The sequence below is a fragment of the Suncus etruscus genome, chromosome 1 (genome assembly GCF_024139225.1).
Source record: "Suncus etruscus isolate mSunEtr1 chromosome 1, mSunEtr1.pri.cur, whole genome shotgun sequence".
Taxonomy (NCBI): Eukaryota; Metazoa; Chordata; class Mammalia; order Eulipotyphla; family Soricidae; genus Suncus; species Suncus etruscus.
Genome location: NC_064848.1, coordinates 35,814,305 through 35,836,638, shown reverse-complemented (window position 1 = coordinate 35,836,638; position 22,334 = coordinate 35,814,305). Strand labels below are relative to the sequence as shown.

General features: G+C 34.2%; 1 protein-coding gene and 1 non-coding gene across 4 annotated transcripts in view; one reads left to right on the top strand and one right to left on the bottom strand.

Annotated features, from left to right (window-relative positions):
- The window catches only part of PTPRD (protein tyrosine phosphatase receptor type D), a 1,813,832-nt gene that overhangs the window by 819,075 nt on the left and 972,423 nt on the right, over positions 1-22,334 (top strand). The gene's annotated exons all lie outside the window — the stretch shown is intronic.
- Positions 14,424-14,556, bottom strand: LOC126031835 (small nucleolar RNA SNORA51). Its single transcript, XR_007503658.1, has one exon. It is a non-coding gene; the product is annotated as a small nucleolar RNA SNORA51 (small nucleolar RNA).

Here is a 22,334-nt window from a genome sequence, read left to right as displayed (position 1 = left end):
AGAAGCACAGTTTCAGGCAGACAGAGATAGGAGTTTTCCCCGAAGTCCTCAGAGTGAACAAAGGCAGGGCAGGACAGAGCGATTCCGCGGCCCCAGAATGCAGGCACTCACCAGCTTCCTTCTCTACTTCTCTTGATATGAACATATTATTTTTATTTTTATTTTTATATTGTGTATTATGTTGATTGAATTGATATGCATCCTTGCATCTCAGGAATGAATCCTACTTAATAATCAGGTAAGAAAAAGATACCAAGGCAACCAGATTGGAAAGACAGAAATAAAATTTTCACTGTTTGTAGATGACATGATACTATATTCAGACAGTTCTAAAGATACTACCAAAAAGCTTCTAGAAACAGTGGACTTGTGTAGCAAAGTGGCTGGCTGCACTTGCTTAACAGGGAAAAGTCCAAGGCCTTTTAATTTACAAATAATGAAAGAAAAGAAATAAACATTTAAAAACAATCCCATTCAAAATAATGCTACTGAAATGCAAGTAGCTTGGAGTTAACCTTGGTAACGAGGTGAAAGACATATTCAAAGAAAACTGCTGCAAAACACTGCCCAGAGAAATAATAGGACACAAGAAATGGAGGCATATAATCTGCTCAAGAGCTGGCAGATTTAATATCATTAATATGTTAATACTCCACAACCATTTTAAAGATTCAATGCAATTATTTTAAGGATACTAATGACATTCTTCAAAGAGGTGGATAAAACACTCCTACAATTCATTTGGAACAATAAGTGCCATGAACAGATAAAGCAATCCTTAGGAATTTGCCCCATCACTTTCTCCAGCTTTCAATTGTATTGCCAAGCAATAGACATTAAAACAGCATGGTATTGGAATAAAGACAAAACTTTAGTTCAGTGAAATAGACTTGATATTCATAGAATAATCCTTAGGCATAGAGTCAGTTAATCTTTGATAAAGGGGCAAGAAACACAAAGTGAAGCAAGGAAAGCCTCTTGAACAAGTTATGATGGGACAACTTGTCAGCCACATTCAAATAAGCAAACTCAGACATCTAGTTAATACCATGCAAAAGGTCAAATCAAAATGGATTAAAAACCTTGATATCATAACTAAAAATATAAGGTATATAGAAAAAAACATAGGCTAAACACTCCATGATATTGAAAATAAAGTCATCTTCAAAGAGGAAACAAGCAAATAGAAGTTAAGATAAACAAATGGGACAACATAAAACTAAGAAGCTTCTTCACTTCAAAAAAAAAAAAAAGAGCAATAGAATACAGTGAGGCAGTGAGAAAAACAGTGATATACAACAGGAAAAACTACTTACCCCAAATCTATCTGATAAGGGCTATTCTCTAAGATGTACAAGTACTGACAGAATTCAACAAAAACAATATAATCTAACCTCATCAAAAATGAGGAGTAAAAACGAAAAAAAAAACATTTCTCAAGAAAAAATATAAATGTCAAAAATACACACATAAAAATGTTCCACATAACTAATCATCAGGAATTTGCAAGTCAAAACAAAAATTAGGTACCATCTCATACCACAGAGGCTGACACACATTATAAAGTACAAGAACAACAAGTGCTGGTATGAATGAAAGGAGAAAGAAACTCTCATTGGCCGTTGGTGGGAATGCTGTCTAGTCCAGCCTTTCTGGAAAACAATATGGATATTTCTCAAAAACCTGGAAATTGAGCTCCCATGTGATCCAGGAATACCATTCCTAGGGATATACTGTAGGGACAAAATAACACAATACAAAAATACCCCCTAAACTCCTAGGTTCATCACAGCACTATTTACACTAGCCAGATATAAAACAAACCATTTGCCTAACAACAGATGAGTGCCTAAAGAAAGTGTGGTATATTTACACAATTGGATATTATGCAGCTATTAGGAAAAATGAAGTTATGAAGTTTCCTTTATATTGATGGACATGGATACTATTATGCTGAGTAAATTGAACCAGAGATAGAATAGTCTCATTTGCTGGATATGAAAAAAATTAAAGACAGTATGGTAATGATATAATAGAAGGAAGGGCCTAGAGGACCAGTCCATAATATAAAGCTTGCCTAAAGAGCAGTGAGTACACTAAACACAATGACAACAACCATGACAATGATAGTGAGAAAGAGATGTGAATGCTTTTCCCAGAGACACATGGGGGGTAGGTGGTGGGAGGAAAATGCAGGACATTAGTGGCAGGAAAATGGCAAAGGATGGTATAAATTCTAATAATGAAACCATCCACAAACGTTTCTGTAACCACAGTGCTTAACTATATTATTATATAAAACAGAAAATATTACATTTTCACACATGTTTAAACATGTATGTAGATTAATATAAATGTGTATTCCTATATGTCACATTTTGTAATACAAATTTTATTCTGTAATTGTCTTCCTACTGTCTCTATTTTATTATCTTAAATTAAATAATTTAGATTTTAGAAATTTTAAAATATTTTGACATATTCTCACAAATGTGAATATCTAATAAATATATAATAGTGAATGTATCTTGTTATGTAAACATAGATAATTCCCACCTAAGGATTTATGTGAATAGTTCTGTAGAAAATGTTGTTTTTAGGATTGAAAAGTGCTGTTTTAATAATGCTAATATCTTATAATTTTTAATATAGTTAAGATTATGAATCTCAAGTTATATTCAAGGATTCCATCTAGCTTAGAAATTAATAAGTTGGACTGGAGAAATAGCATGGAGGTAAGGTATTTGCCTTGCATGCAGAAGGACAGTGGTTCGAATCCCGGTATCCCATATGGTCCCCTGGCTCTGTACCATACTTGTCAGGCTCAGGGGACCATATTGTAGCAAATCACCTTAAGCACATACCCTGTTTTAACATCCAGAACACAGACCCTGGTCTCCTTATCCCCCTTAATATATCTTCCCTAAACACAGAAGCATACACTGTGATTAAAATCCCCTCTTACATTCTACCATATTGGCTGGCACAAGGTCCACACCTTACTGTCCCCTAATATTAAATATCTCTCTCCCAACTACAATAAACTGAATTACTCTCAAGCAGTGGCTGGAGGATGATTCTTTGTGAATGCTCTACTTGCTAAGATCCATCCAACCTCACCTGTGACTTCCACATCTTGAACTTACTTGCCTCACTTATGCATATGGGGTACTGGGTTGCTCCTGGGTGAGCCACGTGCAAGGCAAATCCCTACACACATTGCTATTTCTCTAGCCCCCTTGAAAACATTTTTAATCCATCTACTCTGGTTAAGCTTTATTACCAGAATTAAGTTATATTTTATTAAACAATCTTAGTACTCAGTTACTAATAACAGGTAGTCCATGAACAGTGAACATTTTGGAATATTGGGACTGTTTTAGAATGTACAATACATTTTTAACCCCGAACCTTAGTATTTTTTCTTAATTAAATTGCTACAGCCAGTAGATTTAATGAATTCAATTCGTGCCATACTTTAAAAGTTTATTTTAACTTACTGCTATTTAACTAAAACATGAGACATATTTATTTTATATTCAGCTATAAAGAAATAAAATATTTTCCTTTTTTATAATTATTTTTGGACATGAAAAATAGTTAAATAGATTTGGTAAAATTAAAAATGTGTTAAAATTGCACTATATTCAGTAAATAAAAATTATGATTGTTAACAATTTGTCTCTTTTTTAAGATAAGAAAACTAAATTCAGAGATGATACTCCTTAAATCTATTATAAAAAGTTTTTTAAAGCCGATCACATGATGTACTCTGAGAATTACTGGACTTCGAGGTGCTTGGTTAAGAATTAAAAATTGGGGCCGGAGAGATAGCACAGCGGTAAGGCGTTTGTCTTGCATGCGGAAGGTCGCTGGTTCGAATTCCGGCATCCCATATGGTCCTCCGAGCCTGCTGGGGGCGATTTCTGAGCGTAGAGCCAGTAATAACCCCTGAGCATTGCTGGTGTGACCCAAAAACCAAAAAAAAAAAAAAATTAAAAATTGACTTTACGTTCTCATGCTTCTAATGTAGTGAATAGCAGTGAATAACAGTATAAAATTTTTATATCTTAAACAAGGGCTCATGTTATCCCTAAGCCTAAATCAATTTTATAACTTCCATTGCAAAAAAAAATAATAACTTCCATTGCTCTTGAGGTCAAATTATTCCTATGGTAACATCTTCACCTGGTTGTTCTTACTCTCTATTGTGAGTACTTCACTTCCTCTAGTTCACAACTCCAGCCACACAGAGATTTTGGTTTTGTGAATGTTGCAAACTATTTGTCATCTTCAGACTTTTAGTTTAGGGGTCAGAGAGATAGAATAGTGGTAGGGCATTTGCCTTGCACGTAGCCATTTCAGAATGGACAATGTTTCATATCCTGGCATCCCATATGGTCCCTCATGCCTGACAGGAGCAATTTCTGAGGACAGAGCCAGGAGTAACCCCTGAGTACTGCTGGGTGTGACCCAAAAACCAAAAGCCAAACAAAAATGAATATATAGTTTAATGCTTTTATAAAGTTAAAAAAATGAATATATTGTTTAATGCTTTTTATAAAGTTAAAGTTTTATAAAGAAAACTTTAGTAAGGGCCGGAGAGATAGCATGGAGGTAAGGTGTTTGCCTTTCATGCAGGAGGTCATCGGTTCGAATCCCGGCGTCCCATATGGTCCCCCGTGTCTGCCAGGAGCAATTTCTGAGCGTGAAGCCAGGAATAACCCCTGAGCACTGCCGGGTGTGACCCAAAAACCACAAAAAAAAAAAAAAAAAAAAGAAAACTTTAGTAAGACTTCTCAAGTATTACATGAAAATGGAATTCTCCATTATGGATTTAAAATGGTTATATTGTACTATTAACATAACTCTTAAAATTATTGTAATTGATTATTTATATTTAGCAAAATTTTCAGTCACCTATTTTTTATTCATTATTATCTATAAGTCACCTACATTTTTTGTTTGTTTTTTTTTTCAGGCCACACCCATTTGATGCTCAGGGATTACTCCTGGCTAAGTGCTCAGAAATTGCCCCTGGCTTGGGGGGACCATATGGGATGCCGGGGGATAGAACTGCGATCCTTCCTTGGCTAGTGCTTGCAAGGCAGACACCTTACCTCTAGTGCCACCTCGCCAGCCCCAAGTCACCTAAATTAATGTGGTACTATTGAAGTAAAAGGAGGGGGGGAAGAGAAAGGGTGACTTCTTTGAAGTTTCCCTTGGAAGTTGAACACACACTATACCGATACAGAAAACCTTAAAATGGGGCCCAATGCAATAGTTCAGAGAGTAGGGCACTTGCTTTGCACACAGTTGACCCAGGTTTAATCCCTGGCAGAGCACTGTCTCCCAAGTTTACCAGGAGTGATCTCTGAGCACAGTGCTGATTTTAGCTCAAATAAAACAAAAGCTTAAAATGAATTATAGCTTTATAATAGAATGAAGGTTTGTGATGAATAAAGATATAATTTTAATAATAATTAGAATGATTTCTTGGTACTGTAAAATTCTAAATCTACCTATCAAAATAGATAACATAATTTTGTTCCCTTATATATAATTCATGAGGAAGCATTTATTTTTAACCTGATCATTAGGATTTTTACACAAAAAGTTGCTTGAAAATTCTACTTATATATGTGAGATTTTTAATTTGATTTTTTGTTTCTAAGGAAAGGATAAATGGTTATAAATTTTGAGTCAAAAAAATTTAAGAACTCTATACTGGGTAATTTTTAGGTGAAAATTCCTTCAGTATCAGAATCAGAAATTTTTCAATAAAAATTTACTTAAACAATTCTAGTTTTCAATGTACATGCATTTTTGTATGTTATTATGTAACAAAGTTTTCTATATAAAATATGACATTTGGGGCTGGGTCATAAAACAGAAGGTACATCACATGCCTTGTGAATGAACAGCCTGAGTTTGATCCCTTCATCCCATATGGTCTGCTCAACCTGCTAAGAAAGATTCCTAAGTGCAGAGCCAAGAATAAGTCCTGAAAAGATGAGTATGGTCCAGAAAGAAAAAAAATGGCATTTAAAACAAGCAAATAAAATACTATATCTTGTTGCAAAAGTCCATTTTTTTGAATTTTCTTAAAATACCAATTAATTGATTGATTTCTAAAACCAGGAGAAAATCTTACTGAGGGGAATTTTACAGATACTTTTTCTTGTTAACTATTTTTTTTTCTTTTGAGTACCTGTAGTACTCATAGCTTACACTTGGCTCTGATCACTCATGGAGATTCTTAGGGAACCATATGGGTTGCCAAGGATCTGATCCAAGTTGATCACCTGCAACGCAAACACCCTGCCTACTCTTTTTTTATTGTTGTTCTGGCAACTAAAAAGTTTTTCTTTAGAAACAATAAAGAGGAGTATTTATTTTTTTAATATTTTTTATTTAAGTAACAAGATTAGAGTTGGGTTACAGTCATAAACAGAACACCACCCCCCTTCACCAGTGTAACATTCCCCTCTCCCAATGCCTCCCCTCCCATCCCCTGCCTGTATTCCACACAGGCATTCTAGTACAGTTATTTGTTTTTAAGTTCAGTAAATTGTTTTGTTTTTCTTTTAAAGGATAAGGATTAAAGAAAAAATAGCAAAAGTGTGACAGTGGCAATCGCTGTTGTTTGCATAGGCCCAGAAAAATATGGGGAAAACAGAAAAAAATCCTTGGCCTGATTACAAGAAGGCCTCAACCCCCCTCCCCCCACCCCCCCCCCCGGGGCTCCAGGCATACCTGTCTGTCCAACCCAGTCATTCTCTGTGGTCCTGGTGTAACTTTTTCACACTTTAGCTGTTGTTGGTTGTCAGGTTCTTATATTTAAAGATTCTGAATTCTATGCATTTCTTTCATCAAGTCAGACTGATGTGGAGCATCCAAAAGAGGAGTATTTTTAAGATGCTAACTAATAATGACATGTGACTCTTAATACTTGATATCTGACTCTCAAATTTAGATATGTTATAGGTAGAAATTGGATACCATATGTCAAGTATTTGTTATGAAAAAAATAAATGTAAGCATTTAATACTTGTTAGCACATTAAATTTACTATTTGTGGTATATTTTATAAATGAGTAATTTTATTTGCTACACTATTTTACTGTATCTAATATTACCTCTAAATTTTTATAATTATTTTTATAATTATGACTGTGACATATTTACACCAGAGAGCACTGATCTAGAGGCCATCTTAAGTGGACTTTTTATGCAAAATTATATTCGTGGTCCATTCCTTACTTGAGTACTAATAAATTATCAAAGAAAAGTTACGCTTCAAGTTACCTTAATTTGTCACTCACTAACTCAATTCCTTTCCCTCATTTCATTTGGAAAGTTTTTGTAAAGTTCTACAGTTTGTCCTATCTAAACTTTTTTCTTCTATAAATAATCCCATATCTACAAAGAAAACAATGAACGATTGTAAAAAGAGTTAGGATAAAAACTATTAAAGCAGGGGCCCGGAGCTGTGTCGCAGCAGTATGGTGTTTGCCTTGCATGCAGCTGACCTGTTTGATCACTGGCATCCCGTATGGTTCCCCAAGCCAGGAGCTATTTCTGAGCGCATAGCCAGGAACAACCCCTGAGCGTCACCGGGTGTGGCCCCAAAACATAACAAAACAAAACAACAACAACAACTATTAAAACAGGTACAAATAGACTACCCAAGACATTTTACTAAGGGTCTTCGAATTGAGATATATTGTTTTCATTTCTATTATCTTGCAAAACACTTCCCAAGTGTGTGTTCACACACAGAAATCTTTCTTCAGCTAACCACTACTTGCAAGTTCATATTATCTATCTCAGGTGTTCTCTAAAAATGAAAGTAATTTATCCTTCTTGCAGACTAGTTCTGTTTCTCATGCAGAGAAAAATTGTTCGCTTTTATTGTCTCTCTCATTATGGAACATTGATCGAAATAGGATTAATAAAGTACCTACCACAGGTTTTCTTAGCTGATTGCTTACAAGTCTAAAATTGTTAATATTCTAAAGCATTAAAATCAGAAGAAAAGAAATGAGACCCTTTCAGATAGAAGATATTTTGATGTGTGGTCCCATAAAATAAAATAAACATTCTAAAAGATGAAGCCTATAAACATCAGGAAGATGGATAAGTTGACACCTCATTCTGCATATCTCTGTTTAATAATATTATATTTCATTTCCCGTGCTAAGAAAACAGTCATTACCCAAAGCAGCCACTCGTAAACAGGCCTTGTGAACAGATTGCATCCTTGTTGGTGGTATGATAATTGAAATAAGTTTTCCAGTCTTTTATGAGAAAATACCAGATGTATAAAATACCTATTAATCAACTCACTTGCTTTTGCAAACATAAGTCTCAGTACTGATGGCTATTAAAAAATAAATCCTTCATGCAAAGAGAAATGTGAAAAAAATACACCAAAGAGTAAGTAATATATTCGATGGATTCTGAGAATCTCCTGCAATATGGGCTGTGTTGTAACTATTTAGAGATATCCTGATGAGCCCAGTACTCTCTGTCTATCCTAAAGAAAGGAAAATAGGTAAAAGTGACTGCTACTGAATTTATATAAAGTATTGTCTAGCATCTCGTTTCGCCCATAAACATCTGTTCTAATGTTCCTTGAGATTCCCAGTTTTTTTCCTTTATCACCTTTTAAACTAGTATTTAATATCTACACTTCACAATATCATTAGACCCAGACCATTAAAGTTATGCAACATTTTTACAGGTTTCTCCATATCATTCTTCTAAAGAGAAATAAAGAAGAAAACTGCAAGGAAAAAAAAAAAGTTGTAAGACTAGATATAGAGACTAGTTTAGAAAAATAAATATTCAAGTGACAATATTTTTTCCCAGAAGTGCTATTGTACATATTGGCATTTCAAGCTGAAATTTTACTAAACTGCTTTTTCCCATATGTAAGAGATGAAAGAAGTTGCATTCCTAGAAAAAGTAGACAATATTAGTAAACATACTTTCTCTGTTTGAATCGTGACTTTCCATAAATTCCCTTTATAGTAGTCTTTAGATTTAGGAACAGAAGCCTTACTCTGAACTTCTTAATGATTCTACACTTTAGTTCAGGCCTATAGTTGATGGAGTCTGTTTTAATTCAATAAAGTGCTCAGGATAAATTGTGATTTTATTTCACCCTTTTCACTTCTGAAAGTCAAGTGGCAAATGATTGTATCTACCTGTCTAATTTACATATAAAGCGTTAATATAAAATATATTCTACAATATTATCTCAAATCTAGAAAATAGTTTCTCTCATGAATTTCACTTCTAGTATTCCTTCCATTTACTACCTATTAAATTCTGAATATTTAGGGCAGATGTCAGGGGAACATTTGAAACTTGAAACCTACTCAATCTTCAAAAGTCACTGAGACATTATCTTAATTGTAGACGATTTTTCCTTAAACTTTTTTTACACAATTTCCATAAGTCCATCTTTTATTAGAAAGTTAATGACCTTGAATGACTTCTATTCTATCCAACCTAGAACTTTCAACCTGCAGTGTTCTCATATGCTTGGCAGATAAATGAGGGGATTTACATGCTACATTTTTTTTAATACTGACCACAGGATATTTAAAAAAATCCTATCCAACACTGATACTATAGTGCTAGTGATGAAAACCATAGGTTTTTGTAAAACAGACAATTAAAAATCATGTGAAAACCATAGGTTTTTGTAAAACAGACAATTAAAAATCATGTAATGAACTATATACTCATTCACTGGAGAAATTTATTTGCATGCAAAATATTAGAAACATTTTAATTTACATCTATGCAACCACTAATCAGTCATATGAATTACATGCTTAATGTGTACCGTTCTCACCACAAGTTCATCTTTACAGAGATCTTATAGTTGTTTGAGATTATTGTTGAATAATAAAAGCCCACTTCTAAAAGCAGTGGATTTTATTGTTATTTCACCATTATGCAGTCATAGTTAGCTAAGAAAGATTTTCAAAAAGAATAATGATATAGAAAACACCCCCAAATTATATTCATTGACCATAAAAATCCCCAAATTATTATATGTTTCAATATAACTCTGACCTCCTAATGATTTTCAAATACAAGCTATTATTACTGATTCTAAAATGTGACATCACTGCAGCCAGAGGCTTATTAGCTTTTGCAGAAAAACAATGTACTCAACTGCTGCTATTTATCTTTTTTTAATAGAAGCCTGCAATGAATTAAATGAAAAACTAACCAGAACAGCAATATAGATCACTAACCATAATAGCCAGCTTCAAATGTGTATCCTGGGGTTTCAGATGATGTCATAAACTACTTCTGCAAATTTAATAGTATTGTTGCCTGGAAGCTAAGCTATTATTGTATGTTTAATTTCACAAAGATGTAAATTATATGCTTCAGTCTTGTATAGCAATGGCTACTGTCATATTCAGTTCTTATTGTTGCTTCTGTCGAGCTTGTTATATTTATGGTTGTTTTGTTTATCTGGAAGCCTACTTCAGTTATCATGTATGTGTTACATATGTATATTATAAATAACTATATATATATATATATATACATTGACTTAGCCTTACTCTGTTCAAACACTTATCAATAGTCAAATTGTTTTATGAATAAGAATAAATTATTCTATATTAGCATTCTGTCTGTTTTGTTTTCAATGTATGAAACCATTATTTTCCAAAATAATAAATATAGCAATTATTTTATGTTCAGTTATCTTTGATGTAAATGATATTTTGAGGTAGATATTTATCCAAGATAAGATATTTAAAATATTTATACTTGGACTTTATAAAAGATTTCTATCTCACTTTGAGTATATAAAAATTAAGATCTTGGTTTTGAGAACTAGATATAAAATTTTCAAATTTCCTAAATGATGTTCTTATAAAGTTTATGTAACTTTCATATCATGAATATCTTCAAATAAAAAATTGTAATAAAACTTCATATTATTCATAATTCCCTAGCCATATAAACTTTAAAAGTTTAAAAAGATAAAAGATTAAATTTTCTTTATCTTTTTCCCATTACCAATCTCCATACCACCTAGAAACTTGACAAATTTACTGAATTCATCAAGAATTTTTGTTTCTAATAACCCAAAGACATGGTTTTGCTAGATCATTTTCAGATAATTTATTAATATAATAATTTATTCATAATAATTGAGATATTAGTAAAATTTATGAGATGTTCCATACATAAAATATATTACCTGTTTCAATTTTTAGGTACTATTGAGCTATTAAAGAGGAAGATGAATGAAAAAATGAAGACTTATTTTTTTATGGATGTCCCGTAAATAAAAAAACAATTGGTTCTGAAAAAAGGAAGGAAAGTAGGAGGGAGGTGGAGAGAAAGAGAACCATTGATTGTGATAATGCGAATAGAAAATTAGGGATGTAGCCTATATACAGACAGGCATCTATTGTCTTACATGTGCAAAAGAGATAAGAACAAGGTGAACTATTATATAAGAGATCATTTAAAGGTATTTTTATTATTTGGGGATTTTTATAATTCAGAAGAATTTTTTATCTAAAAAGTTTATAATAGAACCTAGAGTGAGATAAAAGATTGGGTATTTGGGCCCGGAGAGATAGCACAGCGGCATTTGCCTTGCAAGCAGCCGATCCAGGACCAAAGGTGGTTGGTTCGAATCCCGGTGTCCCATATGGTCCCCCATGCCTGCCAGGAGCTATTTCTGAGCAGACAGCCAGGAGTAATCCCTGAGCACCGCCGGGTGTGCCCCAAAAACAAACAAACAAACAAACAAACAAATAAATAAATAAATAAATAAAGATTGGGTATTAGTTCCAGATCTGCCAATCACTGGTAGAAACATTTTGACATTTTCTTTTCTTGCATTCTCTTGAGAAAAAATTTTTATGAGTTTGTTTTTTTAATTATATTCAAAGAGCAAAGATTTCTTGGCACAATATCAAATTTCAAGCCAGAGACTCAGAACAGGTGTTATGGTGCTTACCTTGTATGTGATTAACCCCATTTTAGTCCTTGGCAACAAATGATTCCCAGTATATCTAAGTGAAGGCCCAGAAGCTTTCATATAGGTATGTGGCCACAGAATTCTTCTATACTACTTTGGTGTCCTCAGTAATTCTTGACACCACATCTGACAATTCACTAGAGCAGCACTGCATCCTTGAGTTGCACGTTAAATTGGAGTCATGTTCCACAGAAGGGACCCCTATGTAGGCTTCTTGTGCAGTGCTTGGGAGACCTGTATTATAGATAGAGAAAAAAGAGAGAGAGAGAAAGAAAGAGAGAGAGAGACAGAGAAAGGAAGGAAGGAAGGAAGGAAGGAAGGAAGGAAGGAAGGAAGGAAGGAAGGAAGGAAGGAAGGAAGGAAGGAAGGAAGGAAGGAAGGATGGAACGAAGGAAGGAAGGAAGGAAGGAAGGAAGGAAGGAAGGAAGGAAGGAAGGAAGGAAGGAAGGATGGAACGAAGGAAGGAAGGAAGGAAGGAAGGAAGAGAGAGAGAGAAAGAAAGAAAGAATGAAAGAAAGAAAGAAAGAAAGAAAGAAAGAAAGAAAGAAAGAAAGAAAGAAAGAAAGAAAGAAAGAAAGAAAGAAAGAAAGAAAGAAAGAAAGAAAGAAAGAAAGAAAGAAAGAAAGAAAGAAAGAAAGAAAAAGAAAGAAAGAAAGAAAATGAGAGAAAGTTAGATATCGAATATAATGTCCCTATATAAAACAAAGGACAAGGTTAAAGTAAAGGAATATGAGGACAGACTAATGTTTTTTTGGAAGTGTTTTTAAAGGTTTTCATCAATTAGCATTTGTTTATTCACAAAAACTATAAGCATTGATTACTTTCCTTTCTGATGCCAAAAGCCAGTGATGTCATTCTTATTGGTTATTTTTATTTGTTATTGTCATTGCTATGTCATTGTTATTTGTTATTCTTTTTTTATCATGCTATTCTTATTTGTGTTCTGATAATAAAGATCAATGGACTGAGTTTTAGACTTATCACAATATTTTATTTCGAGGCCCACTGTCTGCAAGTGACTATATTTATCTTTTTTTTTTTTTTGTCTTTAATTTTAACAATATAGATACTGGGCCAGAGCAATAATACAGCAGTAGGCTGTTTACCTTGAATGCAGCCTATCCAGGACAAATCCCAGGTTCTATCCCTGGCATCCCACATGGTCCTTCAAGATTGCCAGGAGCAATTTCTGAGGGCAGAGACAGGAGTGACCCCTGAGCACTGCTGACTGTGACCCCAAAACCAAAAACAACAACAACAACAACAAAGCAATATAAATAGTGATTGTGTGAAATTTGAGATTCCCTTTTATTATAAAGTTTAAGGAAAAGGGAAGATTTTTTTTTCCCTTAAGGGACTTTGCTCCTTATGTAAACTTAAGATTCAGTAATTTATCAACTAGCACAATTTGCTTGATCTCAGTGTAATAGGCACATTTTAAATTTTCGTTGTTAAAGTTGGGTACTTAAAATTTCATTGTTGATTCTGACTTGGCTATTTAGTCCTGACCTTTTCTCAATTGATCCTAAATTTGGGAATTTTCATTGGATATTTACTTCTGACCCATTGGTCTGAAAGTTTGTCTTTGTTCAATTCCAAGCTGTTTTGAACACTATGTCTTTGTAGTTCAACTTGCAATTAGGTAAGGAGATGCCTCCCAGTATCTCAGTTTTCAATATGGGTTTGACTATCCTAGATCTTTTTGGTTCCACACAAAGTTTATAATTTGACTAAGTCCTTGGAGATGTTGCCTGAAATTGGATATGTGAAGCATTGAATCTATAGAGAAGTGTAAGTAGAAAAGTCATTTTGATAATACCAATTCTTCTAATCCATGAGAATAGAATGTTTTTGCATTTCCTTAGGTCTTCTTCAATTTCTTTTAAGTGTTTTGAAGTTTTCATGGTATAGGTCTCCACTTCTTTTACTAGGTTGATTTTTAGGAACTTGATGGATTTTGACACTATTTTAAATGTGATAGACTCTGATTTTTTTTCTCCTTAGAGTATAATGAAATACAACTTTTTTTTTATTGACTATGTATCAGACCATTTTGCTGTATTGGTTATTGTTTCTAGGAGCTTTTAGTGGGTTCTAGAATCTTCAAAGTTTGTCATCTGTAAATAGATTTCCTTCTCTTGCTTGACTGCTATTGATAGGAGTTCTAATACTAAGTTGGAAAAGAGTGGAAATAGTGGAAATCCTTAACTAGGGCCTGACTTCAGTTTTGTACCATTAACAATAATGTTCACTGTGGATTTTTAATAGATAGCTGTTACTATCTTGAAAAAAAATACTTCAAATACTTTCTCTGCATTGATTGATATAATCATAATTTTTATCTTTCCTATTTTTATATTTTTTTTTATTTTTTTTTATTTTTTTTTTTTTTTGTCCCCCAATTCACAATACATACCTGGCAAGGGGCCTGTGTTGAGGTGTATATGGGGTGCCTTTACTGTACCTCCTCTTTCTATACAGCCAGTGTAAAGAACACAGCCTGTGGTAAGAATTGGGAGGCCTTATTTTATCTTTTATTTATTTTTTTTTTCTTCAGGGCAAACTAAAGTTGTTTTTTTTTTTTTTTAAGTAAGAATTCATTTAAAGGACAAAATTGATTAACCTAATAAGGTAAACTAATATAACATAATATAGTGACATAACATAACATATAATATAATTAATATAATAATAATACATGTAAGTCAAAGAAAGTTTCTGATTAAAAAACACAATTTTTTTTTCCATAATGGCTTACATATCTTTCACTGTAGTATTTTGGGTACATATTCACATTAAATCAGGGGAATACCCATCACCTAATATGTCCTCTTCTCAATCAAAAATCAAATATACTGAAAATAGGCAGAGTCCTGTCTAGAGGCTTCCAACCTCAGTTTGAGAGAGGATGTGAAAAAAGTAATTAAAATACCACAACAATACACACACACACAAAAAAAAAATATCGAATTAAATAACCGATAAGCACCACAACAATAAAGACAGGCACCACACAATAATCTCGGTTCTGAAATCAAATCATACTCAAGTGCAAAAAAGAAAGAGAAAGACAAAACAAAATAAAATAAAATAATATTGGAGACATCAACCGTAATCTCCACACCAAAATAAAGACGTCAAAAAAATAGATCATTTATTCTCCTCTTGCTGCTTTCGTGGTATGTGGAAGACTTCTACTTTATCTTGGATGGTAAAATCAGACCTGTTTCTAGAGATCTTGGTGGCTGTGCAGATCAGGGAATGGAGTTTATGGAGTCTTTCTTTGTGGTTCTAGCAGTTATGCTTCTTCAATGTCCTTTTTTTGTTTTTTATGTATTCTAGGTGTTTCAGAATAGTGCTACCATTCTGTGTTTTTCTTTTGTCTTCTGACTTACTTCGTTTAACATAACATGATCTAGGTCCATCCACGTTGCTGCAAAGTCTGTGATTGTATCATTTCTAACTGCCATGTAATATTCCATTGTATATATGTACCACATCTTAATGATCCATTCATCTGTTGTTGGACATCGAGGTTGGTTCCAAGATTTGGCTATTATACTGAGTGCTGCAATAAATAGTGGGGTGCATATGTATTTTGGAATGAATGTCCTTCCATCTTGGGGATATATGCCTAGGAGAGCAATTGCTGGGTCAAATGGCAGCTCAATTCTGAGTTCTTTGAGCACTCTCCAGACTTTTCTCCATAGATGTTGGACCAAGGGGCATTCCCACCAGCAATGAATGAGAGTTCCTTTCATACCACATCCTCTCCAACAAAGGTTGTTCCCATTATTTTTGATGTGAGCCAACCTCACTGGTGTGAGGTGGTATCTCATTGTTGTCTTGATTTGGATCTCCCTGATGATGAGTGAAGGTGAGCATGTTTTCATGTGTTTGTTGGCCATCCTTCTCTCTTCCTCAGAGAAATGTCTATTCATTTCGTCTCCCCATTTTTTTATTGCTTCGTTTGGTTTTGAAGGACTCAGGTTTCTGAGCGCTTTGTATGTTCTAGATATCAGCCCTTTATCTGATATATCAAGTGAAAAGATTTTTTCCCATTCTGTTAGCTGTCTTCTTGCATTAAGTAGGGTTTCTTTTGCCATGCAGAAGCTTTTTAGTTTGATATAGTCCCATTTGTTTATAGTTGATGCTAACGTTTTTGCCATTGGTGCTCCCTTCTCAAAGACCCTTTTAATATAAAGGTCTTCGAGTGTTCTGCCTATTTTATTCTCGATAAACTTTATAGATTCAGGTATGATTTCCAGATCTTTGATCCATTTTGAGTTGACTTTTGTATAAGGAGTGAGATATGGGTCGATTTTCACTTTCGTGCATATGAGTTTCCAGTTGTACCAACACCATTTGTTGAATAGGCTTTCTTTGTTCCATTTCATATTCTTGCCTCTTTTATCAAATATTAGTTGGCTATATATCTGGGGGTTTATGTCTGGGAATTCTGTTCTAATCCACTGGTCTGAGGTCCTGTCTCTGTTCCAGTACCATGCTGTTTTTATTACTATGGCTTTATAGTATAGTTTCAAGTTAGGTAAGGAGATACCTCCCAACTTCTCATTTTTCAGAATGTGTTTAGCTATCCTGGGTCTTCTATGGTTCCAAATGAATTTTATAATTGATTGTTCTATTTCTTTAAAGAATTGTGTCTGGATTTGGATAGGGATTGCATTAAATCTATATAGCAATTTGGGTAAAATAGTCATTTTGACTATGTTAATTCTACCTATCCATGAGGATGGGATGTTCTTCCATTTCTTTAGATCATCTTCAATTTCTTTCTGAAGTGTTTTGAAGTTTCCCTGGTATAGATCTTTCACTTCTCTTGTAAGGTTGATTCCTAGGTATTTGATATTTTTTGATACTATCTTAAATGGAATTGTATTTTTAATCTCTCTCTCCTCAACTTCATTGTTTGTATATAAAAACGCTACTGTCTTTTGTGTATTGACTTTGTATCCAGCCACTTTACTGTATTGGTTGATTGTTTCTAGTAGTTTTTCTGTGGATTCTTTAGGGTTTTTGATGTATATCATCATATCATCAGCAAATAGAGCTAGCTTGTGCTCCTCTTTCCCTACTTGAATTCCTTTGATTCCCTTCTCTTGTCGGATTGCTATTGCTAGGACTTCTAAGGTTATATTGAATAAGAGTGGAGAGAGTGGACAGCCTTGCCTAGTTCCTGACCTTAGTGGGAATGCTTCTAGTTTCTCGCCATTAAGTATAATGTTGGCTGTAGGCTTTTCATAAATAGCTGTAACTATCTTAAGGAAGGTGCCTTCTAACCCTATTTTGCTGAGTGTCTTTAACATGAACGGATGTTGGATTTTGTCAAACGCCTTCTCTGCATCGATTGATATGATCATGTGGTTTTTGTCCTTCATGTTGTTGATGTGGTGTATAATGTTGATTGATTTGCGTATGTTGAACCAACCTTGCATTCCTGGGATGAATCCCACTTGATCATGATGTATGATCTTTTTAATGAGGTGTTGGATTCGGTTTGCTAAGATTTTGTTAAGTATCTTTGCATCAATGTTCATTAATGAGATTGGTCTATAGTTTTCTTTTTTGGTGGTGTCTTTGCCTTCTTTGGGAATGAGTGTGATATTAGCCTCATAAAAGGAGTTGGGGAGGATTCCTGTTTTTTCTATGGTTTTGAAAAGCCTATGGAACAGTGGTAATAAGTCTTCTTGAAATGTTTTGATAGAATTCACCTGTAAATCCATCTGGGCCTGGGCATTTGTTCTTAGGGAGTCTTTTAATTACGTCTTCAATTTCCTCTGAAGTGATTGGACTGTTTAGAGTTTCTAGGTCTTCCTTTTCCAGTCTTGGAAGAGGGTGTTTGTCCAAGAATCTGTCGATTTCTGGTGGGTTCTCTAGCCTAGTTGAATATAGTTGTTCATAATATGATCTCATGATATGTTGTATTTCTTGGGGTTCTGTTGTAATCTCTCCCCTTTCATTCGTGATCCTAATGATTTGGGTGTTTTCCCTCTTTTTTTTGGTAAGTTTTGCCAATGGTTTGTCTATCTTATTTATTTTTTCGAAAAACCAACTCCTGGTCTCATTGATTTTTTGTATTGTTTTCTTAGTCTCTATGTTGTTTATTTCTGCTCTGGTTTTTATGATTTCTTGCCTTCTGGTTGTGGTTGGATTTCTCTGTTGCTGTTGTTCCAATTCTTTGAGGTGATCTTTTAAACTGTTGGTTTTGTTATTTTCCTGTTTCTTAACATAGGCCTGTAATGCTATGAGTTTCCCCCTAAGTACTGCTTTTGCTGTATCCCATAAATTCTGACATGTTGTCTCTTCATTGTCATTCGTCTCAAGGAATCTTTTTATTTCCTCCTTGAGTTGTTCTTTGATCCAGCTGTTGTTAAGCAGTATGTTGTTCAATCTCCAGGTATTAGTTTTCCTCCATTGCTTCTTCTTGACATCAATTATAAGCTCTGTTGCATAGTGATCTGAAAGGGTACTTCTAATGATCCTTACCTTTGTGGTCTTAAATAGGTTGGCTTTGTATCCTAAGACATGATCTATTCTGGAGAAGGTTCCATGTGGGTTTGAGAAGAATGTGTATTCTACTTTCTGGGGATGGAGGGCTCTATATAAGTCTATTAGCCCTAATTCTTCTAATTTTTCATTTAGAGCTCTTATTTCTTTACTATTTTTCTGTTTGGAGGATCTGTCCAGTGGTGATAGTGGAGTATTGAGGTCCCCTACTATTATCACAATTCCCTTCATGTGTTTCTCCAGGTTTGTCAGTAGTTGCCTCACATATTTTGGTGACTTTACATTAGGTGCATAGATATTGACCAGGGTTAGCACTTCTTGATCTAATGTTCCCCTGATCAGTAAGTAGTGCCCCTCTTTGTCTCTGATCACTTTCTTGAGGTTGAATACAATTTGGTCTGATATAAGAATGGCTGTCCCTGCTCTTTTTTGTTTTCCATTGGCCTGAATAATTACTTTCCATCCTTTAATTCTAAGCCTGTGCTTATCCTGTACCTGTAGGTGTGTTTCTTGCAGACAGCAGAAGTCCGGTTTATTTTTCCTAACCCAGTTCTCTACTATGTGTCTTTTAATTGGAGAGTTTAGTCCATTAACATTTAGGGAAATTATTGATAGAGAGGACTGTTGTGCAGTTGTATTGTGTGGCGTGGTTGTTGTTACAATCGGGGGTTTGGATTGTGTAATTCGTCTCTGAGTAAGTCGCTTAGGATTGGCTTAGTTTGCACAAATAGTTCAAGTTCGTTCATATTTGTGAATGTTTTTAGTCTGCCCTCCCATATGAATGATAGTTTTGCTGGGTATTGGACCCTGGGTTGGAAATTTCTTTCACTCAGTCGTTTAAATACGTCATTCCACTGTCTTCTTGCTTGAATTATTTCAAATGGGAGATCTGGTTTGATTCTTATGTCCTTTCCTTTGTACTTGAGGTTTTTTTTCTCCCTTATTGCTTTCAGGAGTTCCTCTTTCTCTTTGTTTTTCGCCATTTGGATTATTATGTGTCTTGGTGTGGGTTTATTAGGGTCTATTTTATTAGGGACTAATAATTATTATTATTTTTAATTAAATTTATAATACTAACTTTAAGAAACATCATTACAAACATGTTTGTAGTTGAGTTTCAATTATAGAAATGAACATCCCCCCTTCACCAGTGCAATCTTCCCACCACCAATGTACCCTATCTCCCTCCTCCCACAATCTCTGCCTGTATTCAAGACAGGCATTCTATTTTTTTATTTCTTTCACTCACGACCATTGTCATGATAGTTGTTCATATAGGTATTTCTCTAACTATTTGTGGTAAGCTTCATATCATGGGCCAGCCTTTCCATTTCTCACCTCTGTTGTCTCTGGGAATTATTAAAATAATGTCTTCTTTTTTACTTAAATCGCACAGATGAGTGAGAATATTCTATGTCTATCTTTTTCCTCTGACTTATTTCACTCAGCATAATAGTTGTCATGTCCATTCGTGTATAGGAAATCTTCATGACTTCCTTTTTTCTGATGTCTGCATAGTATTCCATTGTGTATATGTACCACAGTTTCTTTAGCCATTCATTTGTTATTGGGCATCTGGGTTGTTTCCAGATTCTGACTATTGTAAATAGCGCTGCAATGTATATAGGTGTGCAAAAGGTATGCAATATTGTATTGAGTTTTTGTATTCCTAGGGTCTATCCCTAGGAGTAGTATGGCTGGATCCTATGGGATCTTAATTTCCAGTTCTTAGAGGAATCTCCATACAGTTTTCTATAAAAACTGTACTACATGACATTCCATCAGGAGTGAAGAGAGTGCCTTTCTCCACACATCCCTGCCAGCACTGATTGTTCTTGTTTCACACATCCCTGCCAGCACTGATTGTTCTTGTTTTTTTTTTTTTTTTTTGTGATGTGTGCCAGTCTCTTTGGTGTGAAATGTTACTTCATTATTGTTTTGATTTGCATTTCTCTGAAGATTAGTGATGTGGAGCACTTTTTCTTATGCGTTTTGGCCATTTGTATTTCTTCTTTGAGGAAGTGTCTGTTCATTTCTTCTTCCCATTTTGAGATAAACAAATGGAACTATATTAAACTTAGAAGATTCTGCACCTCAAAGGAAACAGTGATTAGAACAGGGGTGGCGAAAAGTTTGACACAAAGAGTCAAAATTTTAAACTGTGAGAATCAGAGAACCACACCACACAGTGACCTGCCAAACAGACAAACACACAAAAGCATAAAATTTTAACAATAATATATTAAAAACATAAGAGGCAAAGAGCCGCATTCATTTTGGCCGGGAGCCGCATGCGGCTGGAAAGCCGCGTGTTCGCCACCCCTGGACTAGAATAAAAAGGCCACCCACAGAATGGAAGAAACTATTCACCCAATACCCGTAAGATAAGGGCTAATATCTAAATTATACAAGGTACTGAAAGAATTTATCTTTCTACTTACTGATGTGATATTAATTGATTAGAATGTATTCAACTATATTTGTATCTCTAAGATAAAAACCAATTAGTTATGATGTTTACTATATTTTGACTTGCTATTGGACTCGAGAAGATTTTTTTGAGGATTTTAACACCAATATTCATCAGTGAGACTGGTCGATAGTTTCCTTTCTTGGTAGTATTTCTGTCAACTTTGGAAATCAGCATGTTAGCATGATAGAAGGTATTAGGGAGGATTTCCATCTCTTCTATATTTTAGAAGAGTTTAAGGATCAATGGCTTCAATTCTCTGAATGTTTGATAAAACTCACCTTTAAACATATCTGGTCCTGGACTCTAATTCTTGGGGGAGATTATTAATTACTGCTTCAATTTCCTTAAACAAGATTTTTTTAATCAAATATTTGAACATTCTCTCTGAACCATGTATTCAGAAATTAAGCTCACCACTATTGAACTAATATTAACACAAATAATGGAGCATTAGCTTTTCTGGTTAGTATCAGAAACTTAAATTATTATTATAATTTTTGTTAGAGCCACATTTGGGAGTGTTCAGACTTACCCCTGACTCTGTATTCAATGATTACTCCTGCCAGTGCTCAAAAGACCTTATGGGGTCCCAGGTTAAGAATTGGGGTTGATCACATGCAAGCCAAGCTCCTTACCTATTATATATCTCCAGCCCAGAAAAGCAAATTATTAATGAAAAATATAGTGCACCTTCTGACAAAAATGATTTAAACTATAGAATAAATACGTATATGTCCTCAATTTTAACATTGCAATGCTTATTTAACAAATATTTTGAAGGTCTTTTTATATATCATGTCTATTCTAGTTTTGGCGCTATAGTAATGAGCAACATTGACACATAGATGATACCCTCCTGGTACTTTTATTCCAAGAGAAAATACTTATTTGTGTTTAAAAATTAATCATTATGTCTCCCTTGTTATAAAACTTTAACATGGTGATCATTTTAAATTTTACACAATATTAGAGTCCTTAAAGCTAATTATTGCTTTCCTCATATGAAGCCCTCAGTGATGATAGTTAATACTATTGTTATACTGTGTCTTTTCTTATAGTATAAGGTATAGTTGCCCAATTCACATTTTTCTGATAGACTCACTGGTGAATTTTCAATATCAATAAGACATTTTAGGGCTTGGGGCATTGTGGCTTATTAAAAATAGATCTGAATCTTTTGTATATAGAAAGAAATTTTTGTTAAACTTAGTTCTCCTTAGTATAACTCTGAGTAGAAGAAAAGCAAAATAAACTGAATATTTCTTGGTCAGAAAAATAATGGATAGAGAATATGCCAGT